This window comes from Ursus maritimus, unplaced genomic scaffold, assembly GCF_017311325.1.
Source record: "Ursus maritimus isolate PB19 unplaced genomic scaffold, ASM1731132v1 scaffold_9, whole genome shotgun sequence".
NCBI classification, from domain to species: Eukaryota; Metazoa; Chordata; class Mammalia; order Carnivora; family Ursidae; genus Ursus; species Ursus maritimus.
Genome location: NW_024427107.1, coordinates 20,230,575 through 20,253,062, shown reverse-complemented (window position 1 = coordinate 20,253,062; position 22,488 = coordinate 20,230,575). Strand labels below are relative to the sequence as shown.

Genomic DNA, 22,488 nt, shown 5'->3' with positions numbered 1-22,488 from the left:
TGCATGTATATTTTAAGCATTAAGCTTCAGTTTATTTTATGTTTTTATGTTTTAGCCTTACTGTGGTGTGTTTTAGTGTGGAAGAGAATCAAAATAGCAGAGAGGTCTGTGGGCTAATCATCAGACTCACACTTCACACTCTTTTCCCAAGTAATACAAACTTTTAACTATGGGGTCATGCTTCTTTCTCTTGCTGACTGCCTTTGTAAAAACTCTACAAGTTTATCCTCTACTGGCTGTTCTTCTAGAAAGTTCAGGGAGGAATAGAAGTACCTGGCTTGTGGAGTGAAGTCTTGGATTATTTACTGCTTTCATCCCCTGCTGCTTCTCGGTCTTGTCCCCCACAGCAGGGCTAATGGAGTGCTACATATAAGATGCTTTACTGCCTCCATACCTGTACTTCTTACATATCACCTGCATCACCATTAAAAAAAAAAAAAAAGACAACCTTGAGTGTAATCAAATGACTAGCATATCTTTACACAGAAGCAAGATCACAAGTTATAAAGTTACTCCAAAGCTATTTTTATTGCTCATTGAAGACCCTTAAGTCCATGAACTTGGTAGCAAGTGACTCTTGGGTTTGGTGATTTGACTTGCACGAATCAGCTCCCGTGAACAGGGGGTGCTTGGGTTAATAAAGGGTGCTGATATGAGACCAAGCAGCCATGGCAGCAGGTAGGAAAATGTTGTTCCTAGAAATCTGTGTGGTTGTCAGCACCTCTCTGTTCTAGCTGTCGCTTCAAAATGGAGCTTTTAAAGGGATGGATTTGAACCCTTGAAAAGAATGAATAGCAGTCATGCTAGATAAGATCTTTCTTTTTCTATATTTCTATATTGGAGTCCAACTAAAAGAAGAGAAAGGATTGTACTTTATAAAAAATGGTAAATAAGCAAATACCAGTTATACTTACCATTTTATTAGCCATGCGCTGATAGGATCTTTGGTGTGGGAATAAGGATGTTTCAAAGGACAGTGAAAATGACACCCCATTACTAGGGCTCCGCTCTTTCCTCAGCACAACTGCTGTCCCCAGAATCCATTGTACAGGGTGTCTGAGCCATGTATAGTCCCCAGTAACTGGCCCAAATGCATTAGGACAAGAGTTCTATAATGTTTTTTTATTATTAAATGCAAGAGAAAGAAATTTTCATTCAGGGCAGAGAGCACTAGCTTATTACTTTGCCTCCTTGTTTTCTAATATCTATTACAACAAATTTTCAAACATATAGAAAATTTGAAACAGTCAGTGAACACCAATATTTCCACCACCTAGACTCAGTAATTGTTCATTTTGTCATATTTGCTTTATCAGCCTGTTTGTGTGTATGTATGTATTTCATTTTTTTTTTATTTTTGTGGGTGGGGGGCTAAGCCTTTGAAAGTAATTATAGACAACCCTAGGCTTCAGCACGTATCTTATAAAAATAAGGACTTTCTTTTATACACGTACAGGAACTTTACCATGCTAAGTTCATAATCATTCCCTAATATCATCAAACATCCGATCCATATTCAAATTTCAATTGTCTCTTCAATGTCTTTGATAACTATAGATTTTTCAAAACAGGAGACAATCAAGATTCTCATACATTGCATTTGGCCACTAACCTTTTTAGTGGTTTTATCATCTAGAAAAGTGCCTCAACTTTTTTTTCTTTTTTCATCATATAGACTTTTTGAAGGGACAAGGCTCATTGATTTGCAGAATGTTCTACATTCTGGATTTATCTGATTTTTTCCTTGTGGTGTCACTCACTTGTCCTCCATCCCCTATATTTCTTGTATACTGGAAGTTCAGTCTAAAGTTTGAATAGATTAAGACAAAACATTTTTGTCAGACTACTTCAAGGTAATGTGGTGTGTTTTACATTACATGTATCTGACCATTCATTTGTGATGTTAAGTTTAATCATTTGGTTGAGTGGGTGCTTGCTAGGTCTTCCCATTGTAAACATGCTTGTCTCTCTTTGAAAATAATAAGTAATCTTTAGAATGATAACTTGACTCTGTAAATATCCTAATTGTTATTCTCGTTTTTGCTGATCTTTGCCTCCATTTACTTTGAAAACTGAGATCTCCCTTCCACCCCACTTCCTGGACACCATTCACACAAATTTGCTTCATCAAAAAGACAGGTAGAGCCATACACAAAGGGAGAACATCCACTAGTAAGAGCCCTGGGATTTAACTTTTCTGGTCGTGGTTGCCCGCTGAGAAGAAAAACAGCAAGTGCTGGGCTGCTTTTGGGAAGACCGAAAATGAGACATAGTCCCAGCGCCTGAAGAGCTTTCAGTGTAATAAGAAATATTGCTAATTTAAGGGAGGAGTGTGAAGTGACGTGAACAAGGGGAAGAAATTTATACAAACGGTATTTGCTTTTTCTTCCTTCTATTTCTCTTCTCCCCCCTCCCCTTCCTCTTCCTCCTCCTCCTAAGATTCTTTTGAAAAAACTTTGATGAATGCCTTAGGCCACATGCTTTGGGAAACTCAAGAGAGAATTCTCCTTCATATTAAATGGATCTCAGTAAAAGCGACAATGATTTGAGTACCAGGAATCTTACCTGTACTATTTTATGTAATGTTCTCTATGACCTCATGAGATGGGATTGTTTTCCCTATTTCAAGGATGAGGAAACCGAAGCTCAGAGAGTTTGAGTGCCTTGCTTAAGGGCTTCAAACCCACGTATCTCTGACCCCAGAGCCCTTGAGCCCTCTCTCAGAGCCCTCCTCGCTGCATGTTTTTTGGCAAGAGGCTCTGAGAGCCAACCGAAACCACGGGCTGTGCGGTGTTCAGCAGAGCTCTGAGAATGGTGCAGAAGGGTGCAGAACTGGCCTACAGTCGTCAAACGTGATCGAAACAAGATCCTTCTTAAACCTTTTCAAGCAGCTTTGTAGGTAGCCTCTGTAGAAATTCAAATGAGAGAGACTACTGAGTTATTCTCAGAGCATGAGAGGTGTTAACCCATTATGATGGGGGATTTTTTTTCTAATAAATAACTGGTTCAGTATCTTTGTTATTTTCCACAAAAGTGTTCTGTATTACCTTTTTCTCTATCCACTCCTTTCTTAATCTGTCAGTCTTTCTAGCTTTGCATTATCACCATAGAAGAAAAGATAAAAGCAGGTAGCAGATTCGTAACTGTAGGCACAACCAAATATCTGAATTAACATTAAAACCATTGAAATGAAATGTAAATGTATGTCTTAACCTTTTGAATGTTTGATGTTAACATTCTGGCAGCTTTAACTGTAGAAGAGCTGTGGTCATAGATAAGATACAGCAGCTTTTATACCCACTAAATGCCCTAATTCCTTCGGCAAGGAGAGAGGTTTAGTGTTGACCTGGAGAGTAGAGAAAGCTTTTTAGCTACTAAGAAGCAAGGTTAGTAACTAGACCATGATTTGTAATTGTATCTCAAGGGGAGAGAGAAAACGTGGTCCTTTGAGGGCAAGAACTTAATGAACCAACAGTGAAATGAGAAAGAATGGCTAACCAGGTGGGAAAAGGAAAAAAAAAAAAAAAAAGAAGATGCATTTCTAGAATAGAAAGCCACAACTCTGATTGAGGGATATTCAGGATAAGTAATAATTGGCATGGGCTGGCCATGGGCCAAGCAGTGTGGGTGCAGCCGTTCCACCTCCCTGGTGTGTGAGCCCTGACTTCACACCACAGAGAGGGGGCGGGGTTGGCACCGCGCTTTAGAAAGAACGCTGATGAGGAGGCAGAAGGTCTGTATTTTAGTCTGGCTCTACCAGTAACTGGGGGTGAGACTTTAGACAAATCCCTTAACGTCTCCCAGCCTCTGTTTCCACATGGAGATTAGTACATTTGTTTCCCTCACTGTAATATTTTGAGGACCAAATGGGATTACATGTGTGCAAGCATTCTGCCAACTGTAAGAGGCAGCTCTCTGCTCTGTTCAAGTGGAATTCAGACTCATCCCACAGAGTGGGCAGAGTGAGGAGGGAGATATTTTACTCTTTCTGCGTATGAAAACCCTTAACCAGATCTTTTTATAGATGGAAAAAGGAAAGAAACAGTGTGTAGGAAATTAAGACATTGTATAGGAAATTACTCCTTGGAAACATTGTACGGGTAAATTGGATCAGCATTTTCAGCAATGTTATATTTTGATTAATTGTGTTTTCTGAGAACCCAAGATTATATTGCCAGCACTTTCTGCATGTCAGCCTTTGATGGCCATCTTTCTTTGGTGTGTGAACATTTATGCAATGTATAATTGTGCCTAGTGTAATAGCGAGAGCTCTTTGGGAGTTTGAGGGGGATCTGTGGTGTCCCAGTTTCACTACTGTGGGTCTTTATTTGCCCACACAGACTGGCAGGACGTTTGGTGAACAAGGACTGGTCCAAGGACATCCTCAGAAGTAATATTATTATCTTAAAATAAATAGCTGGTGGCTTCTCCTTTTTTTTCTTTTTTTGACATTTCCTCAGTCTTGTGAAAGTACAGTGAGGTCGAAATCAGCTGAGTTCTATTTCATCAAGATTTCATAACATAAGCATTATATATGTGTATGAGATATATATATAGCTCTTTTTGAGCATGGAAACCCTTCAGCATATCTTGTCTGGCTCTTCCAGTGACTGGGGGTGACACTTTAGACAAATCCCTTAATGTCTCCCAGCCTCTGTTTCCACGTGGACATTAGTACATATCTCCTTCAACATATCTTTTTTTATTGTATAGAAAAATCTTGATCAGTTTTTAGCAGTGTTCCATAGAACAGCCTACATCTGTATATATATTTATAGTAATAAAAGCAATGAAAGATACATACACGTATGTTTCAGTTCAGCATTCCCCAAACTGTAACCAAGTGTATATGGGGCTTTGACAAGTTAGGGGTTCATTTATCTTGAGCAACAAGCCAGCTTCCTCTCTTGCTGCCTGGCTCTTCTTAGCAATGGCTTCTGCGCCGGAGGCACCGCATGCCTGCTCGTCACAGGGAGAAAGTGGGGGAGACAGCCCTTGCTTACTCTCCAGGATGTCCCCTTGGCCAGATGGAGTCCCCTGGCCTCCTCTAGCTAACATGATTTTGGGGAAGGCCAGTGTTTTCTCATCTCCGTGGAAGAGGAAGGCAAAGAAGATGAAGAGTGAATGCTGAGTGACTTCTGGCTGTAGGAGTCTGCCATACCGGTCGTGTTTCTCTTTTTGTCTCAGGAGCCAGAAAATTCAGGACTCTTTTTTCCCTGACTAGTATTAATAACCTACCGTCAGTGGCTGACAGCATTAATTTTCCGGACCTTTTGGTTGGGATTTTGAAAGGACCCAATAAATAGTACCCTTTCCCTCACTTGAGTTCTGAGTTCATAGAGAAATAAGTCAAAGGCGTTAACACATGGGGACCGAATATCACTTTTTTTAAACTGATAGAAGTGAGATTGAAGAATGTAGCTCAGATCTTTGTGCAGATGGACTTTGTATGTATCGCACCATAAGCAGACCTACTCATCCAGCCACAGGCAATGCTAGACCTCAAGAGCGTAGCAGCCCTGCATCTCTCCATGTGGGGTGGGGCCGGGTCTGGGGGCAGCTTCAATGAAGACTTACGCCAAGACGGAGCAGGGCAGAATTTTTACTCCCTGTGTGCATACTCCCAGGAGGCAAAAAGGAGGAGTTGAGCTGAACATCCCAGTTTATTGCAAAAGTCATCCGTCCCATTAATCTCTTGCTTTCCTGGGGAGGAACAGTGCTGGGGCATGGGGGGAGCCAAGAAAAGAAACATCATGTGGAATATATATTCTCTTCTAAGACTTTTAGCTCATTTTTTATTCTGCTTTAATTTTGCTTGTCTTGTTTACAATGTGTTCATCTTTGTAAGCCTCATAAAATCCTTCTGGAAAGTACACTGTATAAATCATGAATAAATAAAAAAATAATCTCCCTTGAAAGCTGATATGAGGGCAAATGATGATCGAAGGATTTGAGGAAATGATCCAAGACGCCTGGAGAAATACCCAGAACGGGTGCAGGGCAGAGAGTGAGAACCACGTGGCATCTGTGGCCTGTGACTGTCTTGCTGGGGTGTCAGTGAGTCTCACATCTACCTGGGGCAGTTGATCTATGTCGGAGCACGTATGTCTTCTCCACCCTCAGCAGTGACTGAATTTGTATCACTGTGTGGTGGCCACTTGTGGCCTCTATTCCAAACTCGTCAGTCTAAGAGGTTGAGGAACAAACTTCAGGTTCTAACTGACAAGCAGAAGGGTTTACGGCCTCGCTGCAGAAAGACAGTTGCATGCACCTTGATTGATTCAGCCCACCTGCAAAGAGATCAGCCTTTTTAGTAGTATTTATGCCACAGTTTTGAAGCATGATTTTACCGATCTCTCCCCTCCCAGTGCTGTGAAGTCAGTTATGTATGCAGTCTGAAACAGCCCTTTTGAAACTTTAATACTGTGTGAATCACCAGGGTGTTTTTCAAAATGCAGATTCTGTGTCTGTAAGTCTGGAGTGGGGCCTGGGATTCTGCACTTCTAATACGCTCCCAGGTGAGGTCAGTGCTGCTGGTCTGAGGACCGTGTTTGGAGCAGCAGGGGTCTAAAGACCACAGATCTTTGGTTCTTTTCACAGGTGGAAAGTTGCTGTCTGGGCTTGGGGGGTGAAGCCTCTGGTGTCCACACCAGCTGCTGGCTGAAGTTCTACTTCGTCAAGAAGAACCCTACCATCTCTTATTCATTTGTGAAAGCAAAATGGGAGTTTTGGGTATTTCATAAGCTGTGGCTACTGTTTTTTTTTTTTTTTAAAGATTTTATTTATTTATCTGACAGAGACAGCCAGCGAGAGAGGGAACACAAGCAGGGGGAGTGGGAGAGGAAGAAGCAGGCTCCCAGCGGAGGAGCCCGATGTGGGACTCGATCCCAGATCACCGGGATCACGCCCTGAGCTGAAGGCAGACGCCCAACGACCGCGCTACCCAGGCGCCCCTGTGGCTACTGTTTTGAATTCCACTGTTGTGTGACATCGTGGTCACTGTTGAGTTTAGTAAGAGAAAGTGACCTTAGACAAATGGTGTTCGTTTTGACATTAACCAAAGGAAGCACCACTTTTTTTTTTTTACTGTTTTCTCCACCCTGAAGGCTCTGTGTTGGTGGAACTCTGCATGTCAGAGGTATGTCTGTGAGCTGTGCGGCCTCAGGTGAGCTCACCTTATGAGGCCCCTTGGTGAGGGAAAAGCAAGCATGTACTTGGCTTTGCTTTTTTCTTTCTAAACAATCTAGAAAATTTAGTAGTGAGTTGGGAGTTTGATAATAGATAAATGTAAGATCTGAGTATATTGGAAATGATTTTGAAGAATGAGGATCACAAGTTTTTCCTTTGCAAAAGGTGATCAGACAGAAAAGGGCACGAGCTGGACTGGCTGGCCGAGTTCTCTCTGTGGTTAAGTCAATATGTGTCCTAGAGATCATCTCATTAGCCGCATTTGTAAAGGTGATCATTTGATAGGTGAGGAAACCTGTAGGATTGAAGAATTTATTCTATGTGAAACAGTATGGCAGCTCCTCCAGAAATTAAAAATAGAATTACTATGTGACCCAACAATCCCACATCCAGGTATATATATATATCTAAAAGAATTGAAAGCTGGGTCTCAAGGAGATATTTGCACACCCATGTTCATAGCAGCATCAGTCACTATAAGAAGAGGAAGCAATCCAAGTGTCTATCAACACATGAATGAATAAACAAAAAGTGGTATACGCATGCAATGGGGTATTATTTGGCTTTAAATGGAAGGGAAATCCTTGGGGTGCCTGGGTGGCTCAGTCGGTTAAGTGGCTGCCTTCGGCTCAGGTCATGGTCTCTCTCAGGTCATGGTCTCAGGGTCCTGGGATCGAGCCCCAGCCCCCGTGTCGGGTTCTCTGCTTCTCCCTCTCCCTCTCCCTCTGTGTGCACTCTCTCTCTCTCTCTCAAATAAATAAAATCTTAAAAACAATAAATAAAAGGAAGGGAAATCCTGACATGTTCGTCTACAACATGGATGAATCTTGTGCTAAGTGAAATGCAAGTGTTTAATATGTACCAGGCTTTGTGCTAAATGCTTTACCATCTTATTTCATTCTCAGAACAACTTTATGGGGCAGCTACTTTTCTTCTTTTCTAGCGTGGTAAAAAACACATAAGGCTAAATTTACCATCAACATTTTTTTAGATATTTTTTAAAAAGATTTTATTTATTTATTTGAGAGAGAGAGAGAGAGAGAGAGCCAGCATGAGCAGGGGGAGGGGCAGAAGGAGAGGGAAAAGCAGACTCCCTGCTGAGCGGGGAGCTTGACATGGGGCTTGATCCCAGGACCCTGGGATCATGACCTGAGCCGAAGGCAGACACTTAACTGACTGAGCCACCCAGGCGCCCCACCATCAACCATTTTTAAGTGTACAAGTTAGTAGTGTCAAGTATATTCACATTGTTGTGCAATAGATCTCCATATGTTTTTCATCTTGCAACAGTGAAACTCTATATCCATTAAACACTAATTCTCCCTCCCCTAGTTCTTGGCAACTGCCTTTCTACTTTCTGTTTCAATTGTTTTGACTACTTGAGATACTTCATATGAGTAGAATCACACAGTCTTTGTTGTTTTGTGACTCGTGTATTTTGCTTAGCATAATGTCCTTGAGGGCCATTTGTGTTGCAAATGGCAAGATCCTGTTCTTTTTTATGGCTGAATATTATTCCATTGTACACATATGCCTTTTTTTTTTTTTAATCCATTCATCTGTTGATGGCCACTTGTTTGCTTCCAGTTCTTGGCTATTGTGAATAATGCTGCTGTGACTATATCTTTTTGAGATTCTGCTTTCAATTCTTTTGGATATATACCCAGAAATGAGATTGCTGGATCATATAACTATATTTTTCATTTTTTGAGGGTCCCCCACACTGTTTTCCATAATGACTGCACCATTTGATACTCCCACCAAAAGTGCATGAGGGTTTCAACTTCTCTGTATACTCACCATCACTTGTTATCTTCTGTTCTTTTGATTAGTGGCCATTTTGATGGGTGTGAGTTGATATCACATTGTAGTTTGGGTTTGCATTTCATTAATGGTTAGTGATACTGAACATCTTTTTATATGTTATTGGCCATTTATATACCTTCTTTGGAGAAACATCTAAATATTTTGCCATTTTTAAATTGATTATTTTTTGTTGTTGGGTTGTAGAATTTTCTTATATATTCTGGATATTACCCCTTGTCAGATACATGATTTACAATTATTTTGTACCATTCTGGGGGTTAGCTTTCCACTCTGTTGATTGTTTCCTTTCATGTTCAGAAGTTTTATGGTTTGGTATAGTTTCACTTGTCTATTTTTTACTGCCTGTCCTTTTGGTGTCATATCCAAGAAATCATTGCCAAATCCAGTGTTGGATCCTTTCTCCCTATGTTTTCTTCTTTTTTCTTTTTCTTTTTTAAAATTTTTTATTTAAATTCAATTTAGTTAACATATAGTGTATTATTAGTTTCAGGGCCTATGTTTTCTTTCAGGTGTTTAATAGTTTTAGGTCTTTCGTGTAGGTCTTTAATTTGGGTTAATTTTTGCATCTGCTGTAAATTCAGAGTCTACCTTCCTTCTTTTGCACGTGGACATCCAGTTTCCCAGTATCATTTGTTGAACATGGTCTCCTTTTCCTGCTGTGTAGCCTTGGTTCCCTTGTCAAAAATTGACAGCTATGTTTATATTTTATATATTTCTATATTTTATGTATGTTTATATACATTTTATAGATGAAGAAATCCAGATTAAACAGTACATTCAAGGTTATCTCAGAAGTGGCAAAATCAGCACCCAAGGTCATCATCCAAAGCTGAACTCTAAGCATCAACATTATGGAGAGAGGAAGGGACAGAAAAGTTTATAAACTTCTGATGTGATTTGACTGAGTTTCTAAATTTTATTATCTATAAAGGAGGTGAGGAGCTAAGGCTAGTGGTTTCTTAGATTCTTTTTTTTTTTTAAGATTTTATTTATTTACCCAAGAGAGAACATGCAGAGAGAGAGGGAAACACAGACTCTTCCTGAGCAGGGAGCCCGATGTGGGACTTAATCCCAGGACCCTGAGATCATGACCTGAGCTGAAGGCAGACACTTAACTGACTGAGCCATCCAGGCACCCAGTTTCTTAGATTCTTATCACCACTTAAGTTCCTCAATTCTGTGTCTTCTCAACCTGACCTGATATGGTCTTTTTCTGGAACTTTGTGCTCAGGTCTGGAGAGAAGATGTAGTTGGGTCTGTTTTTTCTTGGGCCATTAGAAGGTGGTCTCTTGAGCCCTTCCTCCATGCCCCGGTGGCTTGACTGATAATCACCATGTGACAGTTATCCTGTGGGAAACTGGGCATTCCTTTAAAAAAATTTATTTATTTATTTATTTATTTATTTATTTATTTATTTATTTATTATTTTTTAGATATTTATTTATTTGAGAGAGAGAAAGAGAGCACACACAGTCTGGGGGGATGGGCAGAGGGAAGAGAAAGATGAAGCAGAATCCCTGCTGAGTGGGGAGCCCGACTGGGGGCTGTATTCCAGGACCTGAGATTACAACCTGAGCCAAAACCAAGAATCGGACTCTCAACTGACTAAGCCACCCAGGCACCCCTAAAAAAAGTTTTATAGAACAAACTCTACCCCAACGTGGGGTTCAAACTCAAGACCCCAAGATCAAGAGTTTCATGTTCTACTAACTGAGCCAAAGTGAGGCATTCCTTTTGCTCTTTTTCAGGCAGCTGTGTGTTACCTGATGGTAAATTCAGAGTCTCCTTCCCCTCCTGGGATTTATGATTGCTTGTAGAACTGTCACCCTGCAAAAATGCTAATCCCTGTTACCTCATATAACCTAGAAAGGCAGGTGCATGTTACTCTTGCTCAAAAGAGCATATTTATGTAATTAATATTTTCAGCAGGATGAAATTACATAATTTGCAACTGTTTGAAATTGAATTGTACAGTTTCTGACTGTCTAGCATGTGGGAATTCTTAGCTATAATACTTTAATAATAATAATAATAGTAATAATGGGATTTGGTTTCGTCAGGTGTTTTCTTATTTTTTTGGTCTTGAATTTTTATGAAGGAAATAGAAGTTTAAAAAAATTTTTTTTCTTTTCTTTCTTTTTTTTTTAAGAAGAGGGGAGAATTTAAGTGAGTAAGACTATGCGTAGTGAATTTGAGACCTTAGGCTTTCTGGCCATAAATCTCATATATATATATAAATCTGAATAAATCTACTTCTTTTTTTTAAAGATTTTATTTATTTATTTGACAGAGAGAGACAGCGAGAGAGGGAATACAGCAAGGGGATTGGGAGAAGGAGAAGCAGGCTTCCTGCCAAGCAGGGAGCCCGATGTAGGGCTTGATCCAGGACCCTGGCTGGGATCATGACCTAAGCCGAAGGCAGACGCTTAACAGCTGAGCTACCCAGGTGCCCCTGAATAAATCTACTTTTGATCAATGTATGGAAGATGGACCAACAGTCCTCATTTGCAAAATGTCTTTGTATTATTGGGTGAAAGCTATTTGCCAGTATTTTGTCTAGAAATATGCTGTTGGAGTTTAGCTGGAAGGGGAAACTTTCCTGATTTGTACTGAATTTTGATGGCTTTCCTTTTAGGTGAAGGACATCAGCACCTTTTAACAAGATGCAAACATGTTCCTAAGATAAATCTGAAAAATTTCCCATGGGAAAGACTTACTTAAAAATACAAATATAAATCTTAGGGGCACCCAGGTGGCTCAGTTGGTTAGGCATCTGACTCTTGATTTTGGCTCAGGTTATGATCTCATGGGTTGTGGGATCGAGCCCCATGTGGGGCTCTGTGCTTGCGGGGAGTCTGCTTGAGGATTCTCTCCCTTTGCCCTTCCGCCACTTGTGCATGCTCTCTCTCAAGTAAATATTATTTATTTATTAATTATTATAAATGATACTTATTTGAGAGAGAGAGCACAAGCAGGGGGAGCGGCAGGCAGAGGGAGAGGGAGAAGCAGACTTCCCGCTCAGTGGGAGCCCGATGTGGGGCTTGATCCCAGGACCCTGGGATCTTGACCTGAGCCGAAGGCAGACGCTTAACTGACTGAGCCACCCAGGTGCCCCTAAATAAATAAATCTTTAAAAAGATACAAATATAAATCTTAGAATAGTTATTCTGAAATTTGGTTTTGCTGGTCTTAAAAATGTCTCTAGGTATTTCAATGTTGTGAAACTCTCAAAGAAATTAGTTTTAATTTCTTTAGTTAGGGTTGGTGGAGGGCAGTGGTGGCTAATGCAAGAAAGGAAGAGTGATGGATAATCTTCCTCCTAATCTCTGGGTTCAGTTTTTTGGTTGTGTATTGCTCTCTTTTATTCACCCTTTCTTTTTTTTCATTTCTAGAGTCATTGTTGTCAGGGAGAGACCCTTATGTGGATTCTCATGGGATACTTATTTATTCACTTATTTGACATTTCGTGCCACTTTGGGGATGACTAATTCGGGACTTGAACCTTCTGGGTCATCCTGTTTTGTAGGAATGCTAAATCATATACAGATGGCTAATTTGTAATTTGACATAAACTCCACTGTAATTACTGACATGACTTTGACCAAATCATGTAACCTTTCAGGACCTCAGCTCCCTTTTCTGTAAAATAATCTAGTGTGATCACACCAGAAAACTTCTAGTCTAATCTGTGGTGATTTTCAGAAGCTTGATTAGGGATTGGAGGAGTGGGAGGGGAGTGGCTATATACTGTATACTGTATTTCTTCTTTTTTTAATAATAATTTATTATGTTATGTTAGTCACCATACAGTACATCCTTAGTTTTTGATGTAGTGTTCCATGATTCATTATTTGCATATAACACCCAGCACTCCATGCAATATGTGCCCTCCTTAATACCCATCACCGGGCTAGCCCAATCCCCCATTCCCCTCCCCTCTGAAGCCCTCAGTTTGTTTCCCAGAGTCCATAGTCTCTCGTGGTTCATTCCCCCTTCTGTTTACCCCCCTTCATTCTTCCCTTCCTTCTCCTACCGATCTCCCTGCTATTTCTTATGTTCCATAAATGAGTAAAACCATATGATAATTGTCTTTCTCTGCTTGACTTATGTATTTCTGAAAAAACTAACCTTAAGAAGTGGGTCCTCGGTGATGGGTAGTAAGGAGGGTACGTATTGCATGGTGCACTGGGTGTTATACGCAACTAATGAATCATCGAACTTTACATCGGAAGCCGGGGATGTACTGTATGGTGACTAACATAATATAATAAAAAATCATTAAAAAAAAAAAAAGAAGTGGGTCCTGATCCCCCAAGAACTTACAGTCTAGTTTGACTGTTTATTTAGCACCATCTGTTCTGGATGGTCTACGATGATCTGTGAGCCTGTGACCTCTGGCAAGTCCCTCAACATCGCAGGGTTTTCAGTTTTCAAGTTTGTAAATTGATGGGCTGGAATTAGAGAGTCTCGAGTACTCTCTGAATAGAGATACATAGGGATGTATGTCTCATACAGAGGCTCTCTACATATCTCTGATTTCCTCGGGACCTACTGTGGCATAGATCCAGAAGCTAGCATATTCAAGGCAGTTGAATCGTATGGTTTAGAGAGTGGCTGCTTGAATCCCACCTCAGTTAACACTGGGATCGTTGTGGGCTAGTTATGAATTAATGTGTGGGATGCACTTAAAACAAGACCTGGCCTGGAACATGGTTAAACACTCAAAAAAAATGTAGGCTGTTATTATTTTTTAAAAAAATTAATCCTGTTCAGGAAGAGAGTGGTGTTAGCTTTCATTGTTGCTGGCAGGGTGTAGATCTCTTTTCTGAACAGGTTGCCTGCCGCGCAAACTATGTTCAGTGTGTCTGCATTGACTACCCCTATTTGGGTCATTGTGTGTTAGGCTAGCCCTGAGCCAGGTGGGATGAGACATGCGGGTTCCATCACACCACTGGTGTTCTTGACTAGCCAGCACCTTTTCTGGAGGTATCCACTCCATCTCCCTCCCCTCCCCAATGATAGGTGGACTCTGTGCTTCCTTGGGTCTGGAGTGTCTGTTATCTGCCCTACAAAGTGGAGAGCGACCATGGGGAGAAAGAAGACAAAGCTTCCAGGTTATAAATAGCTTCCTGATGAGATGCTCTTGCTATGGGCTTGTGATAATTATGATGGGAGCTGTTGGCTATAATCAAGTTTAATTGCTGAGAAGCATAGGGAGGTAGCCCTAAACACATATGCTCACGGGCTATCGTTATGCTTTTTCTGTCCTATTCTAGACTTAAAAATCTCTGATCAGCTCTCCAACCAGCAAGTTCTTGTGTATGAGGGTAACTCCAGTGCCTTCTGTGGTTCTTGGAGTGGGCCTGTGACCTTCCTGGGCCCACTTACTGATATCATGGCTCATGTGGTTTATTATGGATGGGAAGTTTGGGTGGATTATATAAGAAAGTCAATACCCCAGAAACACAGAAATGGGCCTTCTTGCTTATCTTCTTTCATCGAGGACACACAGTCTATGTGGGTGCATGTGTGTGTGTGTTTGTGTGTGTTTATATATGTGTGAGTGTGTGTGTATGTGTGTGTGTGTGACAGAGAGAGAGAGAGTGATAGAGAGGAAGAGAGAGAGAGGGAGAGAGAGAGTTGGGAGTGTAGGAGAAAAAAAAACAAAACAAGTGGGAAGAAATGGGTATATTTTTGAGAGTTGCTTATACTGTGTCCCAGAAATATGACCTTATCTTGCTATCGTGGGAGTAGGAATTGTTGCATTTCTTCTATTCTTATTTTTCCAGGGTCAAATGATAGTTTATAGATTATTATCAAAGCCTTTTGTTTTTCCTTCTCTCTTTGACTGTAGTGAGTTTTTTGTCTATCGGTGCTCCATTCAGAGTTTGCATGGGCAAAGAGAGGCAGTAAAGGCTGAATTAATTGATTTTTGTTCTATATTTAATTACTCTTATAAACATTTTTGCCTAAAAAGTGGGAAGGGATTTCTAAAATAAAGTTGGATTCATATCAATGAACCATGTGGTTTGGGCCATGCTATCACAGATAATGGTTGGGTTATCAGTGTTATTATTTGGCTTTCTTTTGTCTTAACAGCACTAGCTCCCTCCCAAGCCACTTTTAAGGCTTCGGTTACTTATAATAACCAGTCAAGTGTCTTAGAAATCTCCACAGACTCCACTTCCTACCCTAAATGCTCAATCAACTTGCCTTTGCCCTAGTACCTCCCATTCATGTTCGCCACCCGGAACCCTCTCCCTTCTCAGTCCTCGTGGATTCCAGTGGACTGTTGTTTGGATCTTAATTATGATTTTTCCAGGATGCTGAGCTTTGCTCTCTATGGACTTTTTCCTGTAGTTTGGCCCATTTCGCCGTACATAGACTGCCTACTTAAGCTCTCAGAACCTCCATTTGGGTCTCTGGGGCATTGGACTGTTCTGGCCTGGAATTCTGACATTGAAACCACGCACAGGTGCTTTGCTGTATATAGCTATAATTCTCAGTAGGGGTTATTTTGTGTCTGTAGCTGGTGAACTCACTGCGTTAGGCAGGACCCAATGTTAATGAGGCCTGTGATCATAAATTACTATGAGTCAGTCACCATTGCTCTGTCCCATAATGCATGCTCTTCCCTTGTCCCGTCAACTTGCAAATGAGGTTACTTACTGACCTCCAGGAGACAAGAAATAGGAGCAGTGCTCACCCACCTTTATTGCAAGAACAAAAACAAAAACAAAACCCATGTACTGTATTTCAATACATGGAAAATGTATAATAATAATAATTAAACTTAACATAATAATGATGACATAGTAATTATAATCATCATGTTATAAGTAGCCCTGGGAGGCAGGGTGTTTAAATGTTCTGACCAAGCTGGTTTTGAATGACTCAAATGATTTTAGGTCTTTGCAAATTTTCTTTTGGCATATTTGATTGTGTTTCTAATACGTTGGTTGTAATTTTTTAAGAAAATGTATTTGCCAAACAAAATATTTACACATTTCATTGACAATTGTATTTAGGTTAAAAAAGAAATATTCCTTTTCCTCTTTAGTGTTGATATCCTTTCAGGTACTTAAAAGATAAATTGTTACTCTAGCTGAGTTATTCGGTTAAAACGTACATGATGGGGGCGCCTGGGTGGCACAGTGGTTAAGTGTCTGCCTTTGGCTCAGGGCGTGATCCTGGCGTTATGGGATCGAGCCCCACATCAGGCTCCTCCGCTATGAGCCTGCTTCTTCCTCTCCCACTCCCCCTGCTTGTGTTCCCTCTCTCGCTGGCTGTCTCTATCCTGTTGAAGAAATAAATAAAATCTTTAAAAAAGAAAAATGTACATGATGATTATTGTACATTTTCTTTAATGAGTTGATTTCAGACTACCCTGCTCATTTTTTTTTTTTTTTAATGCTGGCTTAGTTTTAAACCTGTAGTTTGTCTTGCTTTAAGAAAAAGTGCTATGCAAAAGTAAAACCTTAGAATACATATTTTTTTTCCCAGGTGGGAAGATGAATTTCTTACATTATAACAAGGTTTTCACTTTCTTATGAATCCTTTAGCTATGACTATCAAAAATGTATTTTGTAGCTTTTAGGAGCATATTCAACCATGAAAATCCCACACATGTGGATTCTAATCCAGATATTTATTTCTCACTGGTCACAGAATCTGGCTAATAAATGGTTCTCTCCCTTCTGAGTTTTCTTCTCCCTTTTTTTTTTTTTAAAGATTTTATTTATTTATTCGACAGAGACAGAGACAGCCAGCGAGAGAGGGAACACAAGCAGGGGGAGTGGGAGAGGAAGAAGCAGGCTCATAGCAGAAGAGCCCAATGTGGGGCTCGATCCCACAACGTGGAGATCACGCCCTGAGCCGAAGGCAGACGCCTAACCGCTGTGCCACCCAGGCGCCCCCTTCTTCTCCCTTTTTATTTGGCATCATCTGGGATTTTAATTTGAGAGCTATTAATCCATTCATTGATGTCACAATTCGAGCTTACTACCAAGCCTGTGGGTTCCTACTGGGATCTTACCTTACTCTTAAAACATTATTGGTTGATTATTACCCTTTGCTTTAATTTACTCCTACTGATTTAAAGTCTTATGACTGCTCTAATATAAGTCAATTTGAATTAATGTTTCGGAGAAGACCCTAGGAGGCCTGCAGCCAAATGCTTACTAAGGTTACTGTGTCTGCTCTTCTACTTACTCAGTAAAAACTCTGTTTTTTTCAAAAATGGCTAGATATTTTATTGCTCATTTTATTACCTAATTTGTTATGATTCATTCTCTCTTTTGTATTATTCTTTTATTAGAGATTTTTGTTAGGTAGACTTCGTGTCAACATAGTTTGAAAAATTCATTGGTTTCTTTTCTTTTCTTTCTTTTCTTTTTTAAATTGCCAGTGTGATAATAGGCTTAGTAACTGATTCCCCTTGTGACTTTGTACAATCTAAACCTGCTGTGATTAAATACCAGTTCTCCAGGAATAGTACAAATATGTCACAGTCTGTGTTAACAAAGTATTACTAGTCCCTAATGGACCAGGTTCTAATTTCATTATTGTTAAATCAGAATTTTAATGACCAGTTTAGTCATTTGAACATTATTATTATGTTTTTATGCATTTAATTTCCAGAATTTCCTCTTTCTAGATACTCCTTTTAGTTTCCTATAAATTATTTAGGTTAGAATAAGCTCATTTCATTTAATTCATTAACTTCTCTTCTATATTCTAAGTTTCCATTAAATGTACTTTCCTTTCTTTCTGGTAAAGGATTCTTTTACTATCCGTTTTTTGAAAAGTTTCTTTTATAGCTAAATAATTTTCCTTTCATAATATGCATTTTTCTTTTGACTAAAACTAGAATTTATTATGCCAGAGTTTTCCAATGAACTTACATTCTCCCGCTATATCATGTATATTGTTTCTCTGTTAAATGAACAGAATGTGTTCAAGGTTTCTGAGTTGCACAATTGCCTGTCATACATAAAATAAAGACAGGGAGGTGAGGAGGTGAGGGTGGGACTCAGCTCATCAGTGGAATCTCTTGAGAGCCATTGGAATGGTCACTTATTTATTTAATATGTATGTATTTTAGAGGGGGGAAGGGCAGAGGGAAGAGAAAAGAGAACCCCAAGCAGACCCCACACTGGGTGGGCTCTATCCCAGGACCCTGAGGTCACGACCTGAACCGAAACCTAGAGTCGGATGCTTAACTGACTGTACCATCCAGGTGCTGCATGGCATCGGTGGCCTTTTAGCTAGAGCTTTGGGTGTGGCTGAAACTGAGGAATGAACCAGAGATTCAAGAGGGCAGGTTCAGGAGGGGAACTGGTGAGGGAGGGTGCAGGAATGTGTAAGTGCCCCTCTTTTCTTTCACTGAAACTAAATATAAGAGGAGATGAAGCTCACACACATCAGATGACAACAGTGGGATCCAGTGTGGCTCTGGGACTGGTGGCCAGTCCTGTCATTGGATGCTGTCAAGCCCCCAAGAGGGAGGTGCTTTTTGCCCTGGGATGGTGAGCACGGTTTGCACAGGAGTCAGCTTGACTGAGGGACAAGCTTGGGCTGGGCCAAAAGGGTGAGAGGGGTATAATACAAACAGGGAAGACCAGGAGGTGTGAAAAGCACAATGTGGAGGCTGCAAGTCTATCAGGTTGGCAGGAATAGAGCGTCTTCCCAGGTGAGCATGACCACATGTTTGGGCCGGATTGTGGACAGCCTAGAGGTGCTGTGACTTGTAAATGATACTTATACCCCAGGCTTCTTGCATTCAGTAATGCTTGCTTGATTTGGCATCTTCTAGAAAAGCTTTTATTAAAAGTGGCCCCACTGTCCATCTTCACTTAACAGAAAGTGAGAATAGATGAAAATGAAAGCACATAAATTATCCTTTGGAATGTTTCTCAATATTAAAATTAATTGGGTTTTCTGTATTATCATTGAGAATATAATCAAGAGATTAATTTGTGATGAGAAAGTGTGTGTATGTGTGTGCGTGTGTGTGCGTGCGTGTGATTTTGAAGGAACTTAACCTTTATTGGAGAGAGCTTTAATTGTTCTAGGGTAACTGATTTTTCTAAGTTATAACAGACAGTAAAATGGCCCTTAAGTGTGCTGGGGTAGCTCTTAAACTGATTAATTCTCAGTGGGACATTTCGTGTTAATTAGGGCTTTCGTTCTATTGGAGGGAAAAGCAGTATGTTGCCATATATGATAATTCTAAGACTCTAAGGATATTTGAGAATTTAGTCCATTCCTCTGTAAAATGGTCAAAGAGCTTAAGAGAATTGCTCACAGGTAATAGAATTCCAGAATTTCATGGGTTGATTTTATCTTAAAGATAATCCAGACCATTGGTTCTCAAATGTTAGCTAGCATCAGAATTGCCTGGAGGGCTTGTTCAAACCTGGATTTCTGGGCCCCCCCTTAGTGGGTCCAGTCCAGTAAATCCAGGGTAGGCCTTAGAATTTGCATTTCTGTCAAGTGTCCAGGTGATTGCTGATGCCACTAGTCTGGCAACAATTTCCTATATTTGTTAGAACTGGGTTTCATAGACTTTGCTAATTGGTTCATTAGTCTGTCCATTCAAGAAATATGTACTCTCCTCACTCAGTGTTTCAGGTGCTGGGGGTTACAGCGATGCACAGACCAAGTCCTGGTGTCCAGAAGCCTCTATTCTAGTGCCAGAGCTAGACGGTACATCACGTCACTTTGGGCAGAGATAAGGGCTGTGCAGGAAAAGAGCTCCAGGTAGGACACTGGAGGAGAGTGATGTCAGGGAAGAGCTCTCTGGGGAGATGAGGCCTCCAGGCAGGGGCTACAGAAGCTCCAACGGTCCGAGGCAGTAAGGGGTTGGGGTGTTTGAAGCTGGTCTTTTGGGAGGAGAAGGGGGGAGAGCCATCTGAGAGCAGGGGCAGCAATGTTGTTACCGGGGCAGCCTAACTGTTTACTTTGCGCAGGTTTCGTAAGCTCTCTGGGCTCCAGTTTTTTCCTCTGCAAGAAGAAATAATACAGTATCTATCTCATACAAGTGTTACGAAGAATGTACACTGTTGTGAAGTATATACAACTGTCGTGCGTACCAAGAGCTTAGACTAAGTGTGTGGAATGTACTAGGCAGTCAACAAATCTTACCCATTTTCTCCCGGCACCCTTCTTTCCCCTTTCCCTCTTATTAGTATTGACACAGAAAAAAGACTGAAAGGATTGATACAGTGTTCAAGTAGTCATCTGTGGGTAGCAGGATTCTGAGCGCTTTTTCATTTTTCTGGTTCTTTTTTTGGTGCTGAATTTGTTTGCACTGCACTTGATTGCTTTATAATTAGGGGAAAAAGCTATTTAAAAGTAACATATTTACATGATTATTTTCCAGGAAAATACATGGCAGCATCCACACTAAATCCTATGATTGCTGTTTCTGCCTCACCATTTTGTGATCCTGTTTCTTTGAGTTTTCTTCTTCTCTGAAACCAGCTTTTCTCCTTGACTTTTTAATTTTGTTAGTGATTCTTTCCTTCTCTCGGCCACACGTTGTTGAGACCAGTGAACCTCTTAGTCTCTCATCATTTATCACGTTTTGGAAATTCTTTCTTCTAAATTTCTCACACTACTGTCCATTGCCCCAGCCTAGTTCAGTTCCTGACCACTGCACACCTGGATTATCAGGTTTTCTTGTCCATTGGTTTCTTTTAATCCTTACAGAGTGATGCCAGACTAACATCTTAAAATTCCATGTTTCTTATTCATTCCTTTGCTCAAACACTTCCATTATTGAGGATGAAATCCAATTTCTTAGCTTGACATTGAAGGATCTTCACATTTGCTCTTTCTCTGCTCTCCCAAATATTCTACTCTTTACCTTATTTATGGTCGTTTCCTTTCATATTTCTATATATGAGTGCCTTTGCCCTCTGCCCTCTTTGTGTCCAAATTCTACTCATCCTGGAAGATCTTGCTTAAATACATCCTTGTCCAAAGTGTTCACATTTTTGCCTTTGTAAGTTGCAGTAGCATTGCTCTGTTCATTTGTCAGTTAATCACACACTGGCTTGTGATTTTCTCCTATTGAAATGGTATTAATCTCTGTGTCTTTTAACATTTCATGTGCTTATCTCTTCTCTCCAACTAAATTGAAATGTTTCTGAGGGTGCCTACATTTCTAACACCCAGTGCTCTGTAGAAGATGGTTGGTATATGGGATATTGATTGATGAATTCATATATCTTTAATATTTGATAAAAATAGATGCTGGAATAAAAAGCTTTTTTTTTTGAAAGGAAAGACAGAATTTCAACTTCGTTTCTTCATTAACTTTGTTTTTGATTTCTACTATTTACGATGTTGTTTATCCTGAGAGTCTGAGCTTCTTTTAATGGTCAGATCAATATTTGCTTGAATATCTCCCAAAGCAAGCCTTTTGTAATTCAGTTATTAGAGAAAGCCATTACATCGTTGAGTGTAGGATTTTTTTAACATGCAGTAAAGTCCAGTTGGTAAAATCTCTGTGACAGGGAGCCAGTGCCCTGTTATTTATGACCTGGATGCTATTCCTCTGAACCGTGAGCTCCTGGAGGGGAGTTATGCTTTTCAGTCTTCTGCGTGATCCGAAGTACCTGACACAGTGTCTGGCCCAGAGTGCTCATTGTGTGTCAATGAAGAACCCACAGAGAAGCACTGCAGATTTAAAAGGAGGGAAAATGACATTTCAGGTATTTTTTTAAAAGATTTTATTTATTTATCTGAGAGGCAGAGTGAGCGAGCAAGAGAGAGAGAGCACACTCAAGCAGGGGGAGGAACAGAGGCACAGGGAGAAGCAGGCTCCCCACTGAGCAAGGAGCCAGATGTGGGACTCGATCCCAGGACGCTGGCATCACGCCCTGAGCCGAAGGCATATGCTTAACGACAGAGCCACCCAGGGACCCCCGTCTCAGGTATTTTTAACATACTGAATATTTACCATGAATTTTAATTTTTCTTCTAATGAACAAAGCACAATTTTTAATGACTAGAACTTAACAATATAATGATTTTTTATTTTTTTATTTTATTAAAAAAATTTTTTTTTACAGATTTTATTTATTTATTTGACAGAGATAGAGACAGCCAGCGAGAGAGGGAACACAAGCAGGGGGAGTGGGAGAGGAAGAAGCAGGCTTATAGCGGAGAAGCCTAATGTGGGGCTCGATCCCACAACGCTGGGATCACGCCCTGAGCCGAAGGCAGACGCTTAACTGCTGTGCCACCCAGGTGCCCCAATATAATGATTTTTTAAAAGCTCTCACTTGGGACGCCTGGGTGGCTCGGTTGGTTAAGCGTCTGCCTTCCGTTCAGGTCATGATCCCGGGGTCCTGGAATCGAGTTCCACATCCGGCTCCCTGCTCAGCAGGGAGCCTGCTTCTCCCTCTCTGCTGCTCCCCCTACTTGTGCTCTCTCTCTCTGAAAAATAAATAAATAAAATCTTAT

The 22,488-nt window shown here is 40.6% G+C and overlaps 1 protein-coding gene across 1 annotated transcript in view; it reads left to right on the top strand.

Moving 5' to 3' along the window:
* SLCO5A1 (solute carrier organic anion transporter family member 5A1) overlaps window positions 1-22,488 on the top strand; it is a 129,260-nt gene that overhangs the window by 1,170 nt on the left and 105,602 nt on the right. The window lies entirely within an intron of this gene.